At 44.2% G+C, this 14,253-nt stretch overlaps 1 protein-coding gene across 1 annotated transcript in view; it reads left to right on the forward strand.

Moving 5' to 3' along the window:
• Positions 1-14,253, forward strand: part of TMC3 (transmembrane channel like 3) — an 87,724-nt gene that overhangs the window by 12,030 nt on the left and 61,441 nt on the right. The window contains exon 3 of the mRNA XM_072148354.1: positions 6,923-6,996. The gene's annotated coding sequence lies outside the window, so the exon portion shown is untranslated. The remainder of the gene's footprint in view (positions 1-6,922; positions 6,997-14,253) is intronic.

Below are 14,253 nucleotides of genomic sequence, written 5' to 3' on the forward strand. Positions count from 1 at the left end.
GCTGTCAGTCGACAGGCGTGTACGCTTATCGGTGATGATGCCACCAGCTGCACTGAAAACCCGCTCGGACAAGACGCTAGCGGCAGGGCAGGCAAGAACCTCCAAGGCGTACAGCGCCAGTTCGTGCCACATGTCCAGCTTTGAAACCCAGTAGTTGTAGGGAGCTGTGTGATCATTTAGGACGATGGTATGGTCAGCTACGTACTCCCTCACCATCTTTCTGTAAAGATCAGCCCTACTCTGCCGAGACTGGGGACAGGTGACAGTGTCTTGCTGGGGTGATATAAAGCTGGCAAAAGCCTTGTAAAGCGTACCCTTGCCAGTGCTGGACAAGCTGCCTGCTCGCCTACTCTCCCTCGCTACTTGTCCCGCAGAACTACGCACTCTGCCGCTAGCGCTGTCAGAAGGGAAATACTGTTTCAGCTTGTGCACCAGGGCCTGCTGGTATTCATGCATTCTCACACTCCTTTCCTCTCCAGGGATGAGAGTGGGAAGATTTTGCTTGTACCGTGGGTCCAGGAGAGTGAACACCCAGTAATCGGTGCTGGAATAAATTCTTTGAACGCGAGGGTCACGGGATAGGCAGCCTAGCATGAAATCTGCCATATGCGCCAGAGTACCAACGCGTAAGAATTCACTCCCCTCACTGGCCTGACTGTCCATTTCCTCCTCCTCCAACTCCTCCAACTCCTCTTCTTCTGCCCATACACGCTGAACAGTGAAGGACTCAACAATGGTCCCCTCTTGTGTCTCGCCAACATTCTCCTCCTCTTCCTCCTCATCCTCCTCCACCTCCACCTCCTCCGATATGCGCTGAGAAACAGACCTCAGGGTGCTTTGGCTATCAACAAGGGAATATTCTTCCCCCGTCTCTTGTGACGAGCGCAAAGCTTCCGACTTCATGCTGACCAGAGAGTTTTTCAACAGGCCAAGCAGCGGGATGGTGAGGCTGATGATGGCGGCATCGCCACTGACCATCTGTGTTGACTCCTCAAAGTTACTCAGCACCTGACAGATATCAGACATCCACGTCCACTCCTCATTGTAGACTTGAGGAAGCTGACTGACCTGACTACCAGTTCTGGTGGAAGTTGACATCTGGCAGTCTACAATCGCTCTGCGCTGCTGGTAAACTCTGGATAACATGGTCAGTGTTGAATTCCACCTCGTGGGCACGTCGCACAACAGTCGGTGAGCGGGCAGTTGGAGGCGGCGCTGCGCTGCCCTGAGAGTGGCAGCATCTGGGCTGGACTTCCTGAAATGCGCACAGATGCGGCGCACCTTCGTGAGCAAATCAGACAGATTGGGGTATGTCTTGAGGAAACGCTGCACTATCAGATTTAACACATGGGCCAGGCATGGCACATGTGTCAGTCTGCCGAGTTGCAGAGCCGCCACCAGGTTACGGCCGTTGTCACACACAACCATTCCCGGCTTGAGGTTCAGCGGTGCCAGCCACAGATCAGTCTGCGCCGTGATGCCCTGTAATAGCTCTTGGGCGGTGTGCCTTTTGTCGCCTAGGCTCAGCAGTTTGAGCACCGCCTGCTGTCGCTTAGCGACGGCACTGCTGCTGTGCCTAGAGCTACCGACTGATGGCGCCGTGCCCACGGATGGTAGTTCGGAGGAGGAGGTGGAGGAGGGGTGGGAGGAGGAGGAGGCATAGTAGGCCTGAAACACCTGGACCGAGGTAGGCCCCGCAATCCTCGGCGTCGGCAGTATATGAGCAGCCCCAGGGTCAGACTCGGTCCCAGCCTCCACCAAGTTAACCCAATGTGCCGTCAGCGATATATAGTGGCCCTGCCCGGCAGCACTCGTCCACGTGTCCGTGGTCAGGTGGACCTTGTCAGAAACGGCGTTGGTCAGGGCACGGATGATGTTGTCTGACACGTGCTGGTGCAGGGCTGGGACGGCACATCGGGAAAAGTAGTGGCGGCTGGGGACCGAATACCGAGGGGCGGCCGCCGCCATGAGGTTGCGAAAGGCCTCGGTCTCTACTAGCCTATAGGGCAGCATCTCCAGGCTAAGCAATCTGGAGATGTGCACATTAAGGGCTTGGGCGTGCGGGTGGGTTGCACTATATTTGCGTTTCCGCTCCAGCGTCTGGGGTATGGAGAGCTGAACGCTGGTGGATGCTGTGGAGGATCGTGGAGGCGACGATGGGGTTTTTGTGCCAGGGTCCTGGGCAGGGGGCTGACTAGCAGCTGACACAGGGGAAGGAGCAGTGGTGTGCACGGCCGGAGGTGAACGGGCTTGTTGCCACTGAGTGGGGTGCTTAGCATTCATATGCCTGCGCATACTGGTGGTAGTTAAGCTAGTAGTGGTGGAACCCCTGCTGAGCCTGGTTTGGCAAATGTTGCACACCACAGTCCGTCGGTCATCCGGTGTTTCCTTAAAGAACCTCCACACTTCTGAAGATCTAGCCCTCGCCGCAAGAGCCCTCACCACGGGAGCTTCACTAGTTGACAGTGGCGCTGATGCACCAGCTCTGGCCCTGCCTCTCCGTCTGGCCCCACCACTGCCTCTTCCAACCTGTTCAGGTCGAGGACTCTCCTCCGTCTCAGAAGCACTGTGTTCACCCGGCCTCTCAACCCAGCTTGGGTCTGTCACCTCATCATCCTCCGATCCCTCAGTCTGCTCCCCCCTCGGACTTCCTGCCCTGACAACAACTTCCCCACTGTCTGACAACCGTGTCTCCTCATCGTCGGACACCTCTTTACACACTTCCACTACGTCAAGAAGGTCATCATCACCCACAGACTGTGACTGGTGGAAAACCTGGGCATCGGAAAATTGCTCAGCAGCAACCGGACAAGTGGTTTGTGACTGTGGGAAGGGTCCAGAAAACAGTTCCTCAGAGTATGCCGGTTCAAATGCCAAATTTTCCTGGGAGGGGGCAGACTGGGGGGGAGGAGGCTGAGGTGCAGGAGCTGGAGGAGTGGGGATTTCGGTGACATGGGTGGACTGCGTGGAAGACTGACTGGTGGTGGACAAATTGCTCGAAGCATTGTCAGCAATCCACGACATCACCTGTTCGCACTGTTCTGGCCTCAACAGTGCTCTACCACGAGTCCCAGTAACTTCAGACATGAACCTAGGGAGTGTAGCTCTGCGGCGTTCCCCTGCTCCCTCATCAGCAGGTGGTGTCTCACCCCGCCCAGGACCACGGCCTCTGACCCCTGCAGTAGTTGGACGCCCACGTCCCCGCCCTCGTCCTCTACCCCTAGCCCTCGGGTTAAACATTTTTAAAATGAGAGTTATAACTTTTTTTTTTTTTTTACTTCTTTTTGTTTTTTTTGGTGTTTTTTTGTGTTTTGTTTTTTTTTTGTGTTTTTTGTTTTTTTTTGAGTTTTTAAAACCAAACAATCCTATCCTATTGCTATGGCTATTTTCTAGCCAAGTATCAAAGGAAGCACACTACTATGCCAGATGAGATGACACTGAGTTATTGCCTAATAGAAATCCAACCCCTACTGAATTTTGCCACTTCGGCCTTTGCTATGGATATGTGCGCCACTAAGCGCAGAACACAGCGGTCGCAAGTCTCACTACAAATTGCTCAGAATTGGCAAGTACATGCACTGCAGAAACTACAGCCACCAGCAGATCAACCAGAAATCAAATATATAGAACGCTACTGTAGGCTTCAAGAAGCTGTTTGTATTCTCCTCTGGCTATTTTCTAGCCAAGTATCAAAGGAAGCACACTACTATGCCAGATGAGATGACACTGAGTTATTGCCTAATAGAAATCCAACCCCTACTGAATTTTGCCACTTCGGCCTTTGCTATGGATATGTGCGCCACTAAGCGCAGAACACAGCGGTCGCAAGTCTCACTACAAATTGCTCAGAATTGGCAAGTACATGCACTGCAGAAACTACAGCCACCAGCAGATCAACCAGAAATCAAATATATAGAACGCTACTGTAGGCTTCAAGAAGCTGTTTGTATTCTCCTCTGGCTATTTTCTAGCCAAGTATCAAAGGAAGCACACTACTATGCCAGATGAGATGACACTGAGTTATTGCCTAATAGAAATCCAACCCCTACTGAATTTTGCCACTTCGGCCTTTGCTATGGATATGTGCGCCACTAAGCGCAGAACACAGCGGTCGCAAGTCTCACTACAAATTGCTCAGAATTGGCAAGTACATGCACTGCAGAAACTACAGCCACCAGCAGATCAACCAGAAATCAAATATATAGAACGCTACTGTAGGCTTCAAGAAGCTGTTTGTATTCTCCTCTGGCTATTTTCTAGCCAAGTATCAAAGGAAGCACACTACTATGCCAGATGAGATGACACTGAGTTATTGCCTAATAGAAATCCAACCCCTACTGAATTTTGCCACTTCGGCCTTTGCTATGGATATGTGCGCCACTAAGCGCAGAACACAGCGGTCGCAAGTCTCACTACAAATTGCTCAGAATTGGCAAGTACATGCACTGCAGAAACTACAGCCACCAGCAGATCAACCAGAAATCAAATATATAGAACGCTACTGTAGGCTTCAAGAAGCTGTTTGTATTCTCCTCTGGCTATTTTCTAGCCAAGTATCAAAGGAAGCACACTACTATGCCAGATGAGATGACACTGAGTTATTGCCTAATAGAAATCCAACCCCTACTGAATTTTGCCACTTCGGCCTTTGCTATGGATATGTGCGCCACTAAGCGCAGAACACAGCGGTCGCAAGTCTCACTACAAATTGCTCAGAATTGGCAAGTACATGCACTGCAGAAACTACAGCCACCAGCAGATCAACCAGAAATCAAATATATAGAACGCTACTGTAGGCTTCAAGAAGCTGTTTGTATTCTCCTATGGCTATTTTCTAGCCAAGTATCAAAGGAAGCACACTACTATGCCAGATGAGATGACACTGAGTTATTGCCTAATAGAAATCCAACCCCTACTGAATTTTGCCACTTCGGCCTTTGCTATGGATATGTGCGCCACTAAGCGCAGAACACAGCGGTCGCAAGTCTCACTACAAATTGCTCAGAATTGGCAAGTACATGCACTGCAGAAACTACAGCCACCAGCAGATCAACCAGAAATCAAATATATAGAACGCTACTGTAGGCTTCAAGAAGCTGTTTGTATTCTCCTATGGCTATTTTCTAGCCAAGTATCAAAGGAAGCACACTACTATGCCAGATGAGATGACACTGAGTTATTGCCTAATAGAAATCCAACCCCTACTGAATTTTCCCACTTCGGTCTTTGCTATGGATATGTGTGCCACTAAGAGCTAAACACAACGGTAGCAAGTCCCCCTGCTAATTCCTCACAAAATGGTAAAAGATGCAAATTAAAATAAAAAAAGTAGAACGTTATTGTAGCCCTAAGAAGGGCTGTTGGGTTCTTTGAGAATCACTCCTGCCTAACAGTAAGCTAATAGAACACCCTAACGCTTTCCCTGACCAGCAGCAGCTCTCTCCCTAGCGGCATCCAGAGACAGAATGATCCGAGCAGCGCGGCCAGCGGCTAGTCTATCCCAGGGTCACCTGATCTGGCCAGCCAACCACTGCTATCGACGTGTAAGGGTACCACGTCATGCTGGGTGGAGTGCAGAGTCTCCTGGCTTGTGATTGGCTCTGTTTCTGGCCGCCAAAAAGCAAAACGGCGGGAGCTGCCATTTTCTCGAGCGGGCGAAGTATTCGTCCGAGTAACGAGCAGTTTCGAGTACCCTAATGCTCGACCGAGCATCAAGCTCGGACGAGCATGTTCGCTCATCTCTAGTCAGTACCTTTAAAAATGTATTTACTTAAAATGATTCACCCACTTTACATGTAACCCTTATATAAATAAAGGATCATACTACCATACTGTCACTATAGAGAAAGGGGGTGCAGACCTCACCCATAACCTATGTAACCTACCTAAAAGGCCTCACCAACCCTGTTGCTTAGGGACACAAGAAAGATGATAAGCCACAGGAACAAACAACAGATAACACACATACAAGAAAAATCTGACGAACAGGTTCAAATCCAAGATGGCACAGAATCCAAACACAGAATCCAATAGCAAAATATGGTCAAATAAGAAGTAGAGGTCAGATACAAAGTGTTAGCAAAAGCAATATCAAACAGAAATGGGACACAGGTGTTAGGAGACTAGTAAAACCAGTGAGGTGTAATATAACATGGTAGATATATTAATGAGTTCTTGGACGCCGCCCCATGCAACTTAGTGGATCGGCTGTCAATCACTCCAGTCACAACTGAGCTCAAAATGACAGCGCCCACATTTTCCAGGCAAAAGACTCTGTAATGCAGTTGTCAATCACTCAGAGCACTGGCTTAAACTCAGAGCACTGCAGAAAGCATTAGTGAGGTCTGACACATATGGTCTGTCCATAGGGGAATGTTATTGTCGGTCTTGTCAATAAAATTTCTGCCTTTTCAGACTAATGATCTGTTATCAGAGTGAATTCCTGTCAATATCCAAACATTTTACCCACAACAATAATAATAAATCAGAAGTTTTAAAATAATTTTCTTTCCACAGGAAAACCATATCTGATAGAAGATACTAATGGAATATTAAATGCTGGACTTAACCCCAGTGGAAATGTATTATTTTCAGTAAATTCAATTGCAAGCAGTGAAATGTAATTTTACAAAACATTCTGTGATACACATACCGATGAGTCAAATGTTCAATGTCTTCAATAATGAGGTTACAAATACGAAATTGGGAGACCGTGTAGCCGAATGCTTCTTAATGTCCAGCCATGATGGTGTGATAAAAGCAGCAATTAGGTGGCATTTTGATATATGGCTCATAGAATCATAAGTATTAATGTGGCTTTTATAAGAAGTCCTCTGTTTAAATGGTTTATAAGGCTAAAACTATCTATCTGCAGGGCAGGGTAATTGCATTGTGCCTCATTTCCTATATAATTTATCTGTAGGTCCTCTCTGCGACATGGGAGCATGAAGAAGTGTCACCATAGAAGATTTAGTGAGATTGTTCACATATAGTGGGGTAAGGCAGCTAAATGAAGCAGGACATTTCAATGTCACTGCTAAGAGATGGAGCCTAATGGATACATTGCTAAACCTGAAACTAGGAAGAGCTTGTTTACTGAACCAAGGAGACTATGCGGCTCATAATGTGCTGTATTCCTATCAAATATGAAATTCATATATGAGATTTGTGGCCCTAACACAATACATTGTTTTGCCACAGAAGCCAGGTGTGGAGGGGACACGTCAAATCAATTTCACTATAGTATGACGTAACATGAATATGGTCAAATCCAATGGGAAAATTAATCTTTTTAAGTGTAATGTGTTAAAATTCTGTCTTAATTAGTGCTCAAAAACAGAAAACCTTGTTTTCCCCCACATTTATGTTGTGTTTTAAACCCTATTTGGAACTCCACTTTCAGTGTTCCTTTTCACAGGGAACGGTGGAAGGTTGCCAAAACATTCAGTTTGTAAGCCCAGCCCGTACACTATACCTAACCCCACTGCCTTTTGTATCCATGAAGTATAAGCCCCTACTGGCTCAACAATATATAGTAAACCACACATGTATAATGTCCACATGCCCTCTTTTCTGTAGACCCTCCTTATAATGCCCCCTTTTCTGATACCCATGTTATGCCCTGCATTTATAATATCTTTTAGATCCGCTTTTTATCTCATTTGTGATTTGCAACTTAATTGGAGTAGTTTTAAGTAGTTTTTAGTGGTTTTAAGTAGTATGGCTTAAAACCAAGCACCCTGTTGACCAGCTACAGGGAAATATTTTGCAGGGACCAATGGAAGGGGGAACATTGGCAAAGATACACAAGCCCAGCCCTTACCCCATACCTTACCCCATACCTAGTCCCACCCCCTTGTGTGTCCATGAAGTATAACTCTCTTACTGGCCCCACTCTATATAATGCCCCTTTTTCTGTAGCCTTCATCTAGTCTACTTCTGTGTAACCACTTCAATACTGTAAAATAAAGGTCATAGGTTCTCATAAATACGCATGATGCAGGATCTGTTGAGATGTAGGATCTTCTAGCCGTCAATAAAGGTCTTTACTCAGTCTTCAGGTCCAAAGAAAAAGCTTGCATTTATTTGCACAAAAAAATGATCAGGATGCAGGATGTCAGGTTGCAGCTAACTTGGAACAAGCAGATCCCATGTGATGAGATCAAACGCTCAGACCTAGAGACCATCCATGTACACACATGTACACACAGGTGTCATTAAATACCCAACTATTTCCCTAGAGTCTTAAAGGGATACACTCCTAGGTTTCAGCTTTAAAAACAAACATCCCAAGATACATTTCTTACATAAATAATATATAAAACATCACAACATAATATAATACACAACCTAAAAATAAAGTGGAATTTACAATATACACAAGTAACCAAAGTAAGAAATACAAACACATATCTCATGGCTTAAGCTCTGCATCACCTGGCCGTAATCGGGTCCAGCGCACCCTCTGCTTAGGGTCTGCATACACAGGTAAGATCAGGTAATGCTGAGTGGTGACTGCTGAACTGGTTTGTCTGTTGGAACAATAGTGGAGGGAGACAAAGGTTTGCTGGCCAGCAGGAGGACAAAAAGAAGAAAAAGTACAAACACACAGACAGTTCACTATTCACCCCTCAACAGCATCTCTCCTAAAAGCCCATAAGTTTAAAGTTTCCTTAAGAGGGCGAGCTTTCCCAAAATTTTTCCCCAAAAAAGTAGCTGCTATAAACAGTTTAAATACGTACCACATTTTTTATCTAGTATTTTCTGATGTGATGAAGGTGGCAGATTGGTCTAAACATGACACATTTTCTAATAAGATATTTTTTCTCATAAATTTGTTTGCATTTAACACAAACAGGGTAACAGTTCAGCAAAATGATATTTGACATTTTATACCCTCTTTACTGTTACATCATGGATTTGGCTGGTCATTGGCTATTGATCAAAGAAGATTTAAACCTACAGACGTCATGGCTTCAGCATTATTGTAACAGTGCTGGATGGATTGCCATAGCAGTAAATCACATAAAATCTATCCTCTCTACTTTTAATTACTGCAAAAATGAAAATAATAAATGTACCTTAATGTAAGATACCAACATTGTCTGCACACAGAAAGAGTATTACATAAGTACAGAAGACAGCTGCACAAATATCCTGCTTACCGTATATTCCGGCGTATAAGACGACCGGGTGTATAAGACGACCCCCCTACTTTCCTGTTTAAAATATAGAGTTTAAGATATATTCGCCGTATAAGACTACCCCTTTTCCAACGCATACAAAACACCGGTAAAAATTTAAAAAAAAACTGATTTGAATTTAACATGGTACTTTTTTTAATGTAAATTCTTATGACATGCAGGTATATAGCAGGAAAACTGTCGCTCATAAACATAAGGCATACAACAACAACATTACCATTACAGCACAGCCCCCAGTAGTATACAGCACAGCCCCCAGTAGTATACAGCACAGCCCCCAGTAGTATACAGCACAGCCCCCAGTAGTATACAGCACAGCCCCCAGTAGTATACAGCACTGCCCCCAGTAGTATACAGCACTACCCCCAGTAGTATACAGCACTGCCCCCAGTAGTAGTATACAGCACAGCCCCCAGTAGTATACAGCACAGCCCCCAGTAGTATACAGCACAGCCCAGCCCAGCATTAAAAAAAAAAAAAAACTTATATACTCACCCTCCGGTGGCCCCGATGTGCTGCGCTGCTCCCCCTCGTCTTCAGTGTTCCGCGCCGCCTTCTTTCTTCTGCTGGGCGCCGCCATTGATCTTCCTTGGCAGGCGCCTAGTATGACGCGCCGCTGCTGGGAAAAACCTGGCGGTGCCCAGCAGAAGACAGAAGACGGCGCGGAAGACTGAAGACGAGCTGCGCGGACATCGGGGCCAACGGAGGGTGAGTATGTCTTTTTGAGGCTGCCGGCAGCCATCGCTGTGAAAACACCCGCGATTGGTGAGCCTTTGCTTCAATATGCAGCAAAGACTTACCGGCTATGGAGAGGGCTCAGCCCGTGAGCCCTCTCCATGCACCGGGACCCGACCGCCGCCGTATAAGACGATTACCGGCATATAAGACGACCCCAGAGAAGACAGAAGATTTTTCTGTCTTCAAAAGTCGTCTTATACGCCGGAATATACGGTATATGTTTACATGTATATCATGTTCTAACTAGATTCAGTTCTGGAATGTTGTGTATACACAGTTATATTAAAGATCTGTATTTGATACCTATAACTTTACTTTATACTCAATCCATGGGGGAAGTAAAAGGCTGACATCATAGTGTGTGCACTACCATATAGTGTGTGCAGGCTATATACTTGGGGCAGTGGCTGCAGGCTGTAAACTTGGGGCAGGAGCTGAAGGCTATATACTTGGGGCAGTGGCTGAAGGCTATATACTGGGGGCAGGGGCTGGCAGGCTGTATAATAGAGGGCATGGGGTGGCTGGCTATATACTTGGAGGCAGAGGCTGGCTATATATTAGAGGGCATGTGCTGGCTGGCTATACACTGGGGACATGTATACTAGAGGGCTAGCCATATACTGGGTGGAGGCTGTGACCAATGCATTTCCCACCCTAAGATCATACTCGAGTCAATAGGTTTTCCCAGTTTTTTGTGTTAAAAACAGGTACCTCAGCGTATACTCGGGTCGGCTTGTACTCGAGTATATACGATATCTCCTGCACTATTAATTTCTGAAAAGGACATTTGTATGAAAGGTTAAATAAAATCTGTAATCAAAAGCATAGACAGGGGTAAATCCAAGGTTTAAACATGATGGCAACACAGTACAAAATCAAGTGGCTGCGGGTGGTCAGAAATTAAAGCAGAAGGTAATCTAGTGAAATCAAGGTCCGGCAAAGTAAACACTTAGGCAGATAAACCATATCTCGGGTAGGGATATCCAGCCCTGATGAAGTTTATAGCTAGCTATTGAGATCATTAAGTGGCAAGTGAAAAAAATGAAAGGTTTTAACCCTAAACTTCCTTAAAGGGATGTATTGGAAATCAAAAATACCTGAGTCACTGACTCAAACAAGATATTAGTACTCAAAAAGAGACAACAATAAAAAAAAGATGTCTGCTTCGATCTAAGACTGTCTAGTGTCTAGGGGTATAAGATTATTTTAAAAATCCTATTGAGGGGGAAGTGAAAAAGTGGACATAAGCTTAGTGAGACACCAGCACTTCCATAGTGAAATATAAATATCCAATCTCATTCAAGTGCTTCATCCTCATCAACGCTGTTTAGAACTTCTCTAGGACGTCCTATACCACACTGAAAATTTGTGACACATGTAGGGGTATGGTTCAAGATGCTCTGGCACATATATATGCCAAGTGTTGAACTTCTCAATAACCTGCATAAGGAACTGGAGTGGAGGCAGTGTAAAAGGGCAGGGGGGTACAAGTACAAGCCTTGATATATCCCCCCTAAAGCATTATATGAACAGAATCTCCTTTTGTTTTTATGTATGATGTATGGGAGACATTATAGAAGCCATTCTCAAACTAAAAGCTAAACAAGAACTGAGAACTAGAGATAAGGTTCTAATGTACAGGCTGGACTAAATTGGGTAAAGCTTGTTAAAATGTTAGTTACACTTTAAATCAAAGAAATTATAGAGAAAATTGTACTGTGGTATGTAGAAATAATAAAATGAACTTGTCATGAAGATTTTGGAAACTAAACCACCTACAGGTCCTTAATGACTGTTTTTTTTTTCCGAATTGTCCTGTATGATTTTTTAAGCAGAAGTTAAAAAAAACCTTTACACTCACCTCCTTAATTGTTCCATCCTGCACCTGCGCATTGCGTTTTGTGATACCTGCATGTGTAATAAAGCCGTGGCAGTAGCCTGGCTTCACTTACCACATTGGGGGAGAAGGCATCGTCGCGGGATATTCAGAAGTGAATCCGAAGTTTATTTTTATATATTTTCTCCACATGCAGGACGATTTGGGACCCTAACCTACAGGTCCTCTTTAAGAAAATAGAACAGACATTTAAAGGAAATCAAAATTTGAAAAAAACAAAAATCCTACAAATACTCACCTCTGCTTCTCCTTAATCCCGGCACTGTCTGTCACTAGTCTTAAAATGCCGGGATCATCTAGAAAACTTATAATTAGCAGCATGGATTACCGGACATCTTGTCCCCGTGCTCCGTTCTGCTAATTATGTTTCTTTTCTAGGTGATCACGGTATATCAAGACTAACGATGGACAGCGCTGCAATCAAGATGAAGGAGGTGAGTATTTTTAAAGATTTTTTTTAAAGATTTTTCAGTGGTTGTTTTCCTTTAAAGGAGGGGGTTTTTTTAACTATTGTGATATATTAAATAGTATAACTATAATAATTAAGAATATATTATTATTACTACTAAGATCATGCTAGTAGCAGTGCTCATACTCCGTTTTACAGCCAGCGCAGATTAAGATAAGAGGATATAATCAAAAGGAATAAATATTGGTCTGTGTGGAAGGTAGATACACGAGTGTCTGCACCTTGTAATATCGAGGTCACAGTTTATTGATAGCAGAGCAAAGATGCTGTACACACGCATCCTTCACATTGATTACAACACATTTCCCATAAATTATTCCTACTGCTTTTTTTATAGGTGGAATCCATGGTAGAAATGCAGATGCTTCTTTATACAATAACAACCATGTGCATCAAAATTGTTGCTGCCTCAGAAAGCTGGTGGGTCTTGTGTTATTAATCTGCAACATGTTTTGTTGGTGTTTTCAATAAATGCTGTAAAGATTGGATTTTATTTATGGAGTTAGTAGACAGTAGGGGAAATTTGTCTTTATTTTTCTTCATTTTTCTTATTTTGTTAGTGCAAAAAAAAGTTGCCCGTTTTTGAGCAGGTTGCTATTTTTCTGCTACTTTTCCATGTTTGCGCCACAACTTGTAGTGCACAGCATGTGAGTGGATTGCCTTTATTTATCTAATGAATCCAGGTGTTTGGACTAAAGTTAGTTGAGCTTTTTTGAAAAAGTAGCAAAAAAATGCACAAAAGCTTGCCTGGTCTCTGGTCGCAAGCTTGGCAGGAAAAAGCAGGACAACCAAATGTGCGACTTTATAAAAAAGTTGTGTCCTCCACAACAGGCAGCAATGCTAAACTAACAGGCACAGATGCAATTTAACACAAGAAAAATCCACCTATGACAAATTAAAAAAGACAAAAAAAGGAAATAGACTGACAGTAAAACTAGAAATAGAAAGATAAATCTACCCCAGTATGTTTTCATAGCATGATAGATAGATTCTATATAGAGTTCATATATATAATGTATATGAAAAGAGACTTTATCGCTGTGCTCATTCCTGGTCCACTACTAATGTATGAATGCCAGAGGCTTGCATAGATCATCAATAATGGGGGAAAATTTGTTCTTTCCAGCCAAAGCAATAAAAAGTTAATAACTAAAGCGCAGCAGGATATTACAGATCTGTGTTGTTCCTCTTGCTCCTTTCATCGCCTGGATCTGCCCATTGCTACAATAATTTCCCAGTGGTGTTCACTTATTACAGTCTATTCTATGGCCTGACTTGAAAGCGCCTCCTATAAGCTGTTATACATGAGAAGTCTCAGGGCTTTCCCTTTTATAACTACATGACAATGTGATATGTTTTAATTTTAAATCAGAGAGTATTCAGGATATTCAGACAAAATATTTCTATAGAAGATTATGTTGCTAGTATATCAGGACATGTGTACTAGACCCTTGACATATGAGAACAGCGTGAGCTGAAATTTGTATAGTTCATTAATAAATACAGGCGGTCCCCTACTTAAGGACACCCGACTTACAGACAACCCATAGTTACAGACGGACCCCTCTGCCCACTGTGACCTCTGGTGAAGCTCTCTGGATGCTTTACTATAGTCCCAGACTGCAATGATCAGCTGTAAGATGTCTGTAATGAAGCTTTATTGATAATTCTTGGTCCAATTACACCAAAAATTTTGAAACTCCAATTGTCACTGGGGCAAAAGAAAAAAAATTGTCTAGAACTTCCATTATAAAATATACAGTTTCGACTTACATACAAATTCAACATAAGAACAAACCTCCAGACCCTATCTTGTATGTAACCCGGGGACTGCCTGTAAAAGAAAAAGTATTAACAACTGTATCTCAATCCTGGAGGGCAGCCGTCATGTGCTGCACAATGACATATTTGGAATAATGGTGATGCAGGACACAGGTGCTGTCAGT

Source organism: Engystomops pustulosus, chromosome 4 (genome assembly GCF_040894005.1).
Source record: "Engystomops pustulosus chromosome 4, aEngPut4.maternal, whole genome shotgun sequence".
NCBI lineage: Eukaryota > Metazoa > Chordata > Amphibia > Anura > Leptodactylidae > Engystomops > Engystomops pustulosus.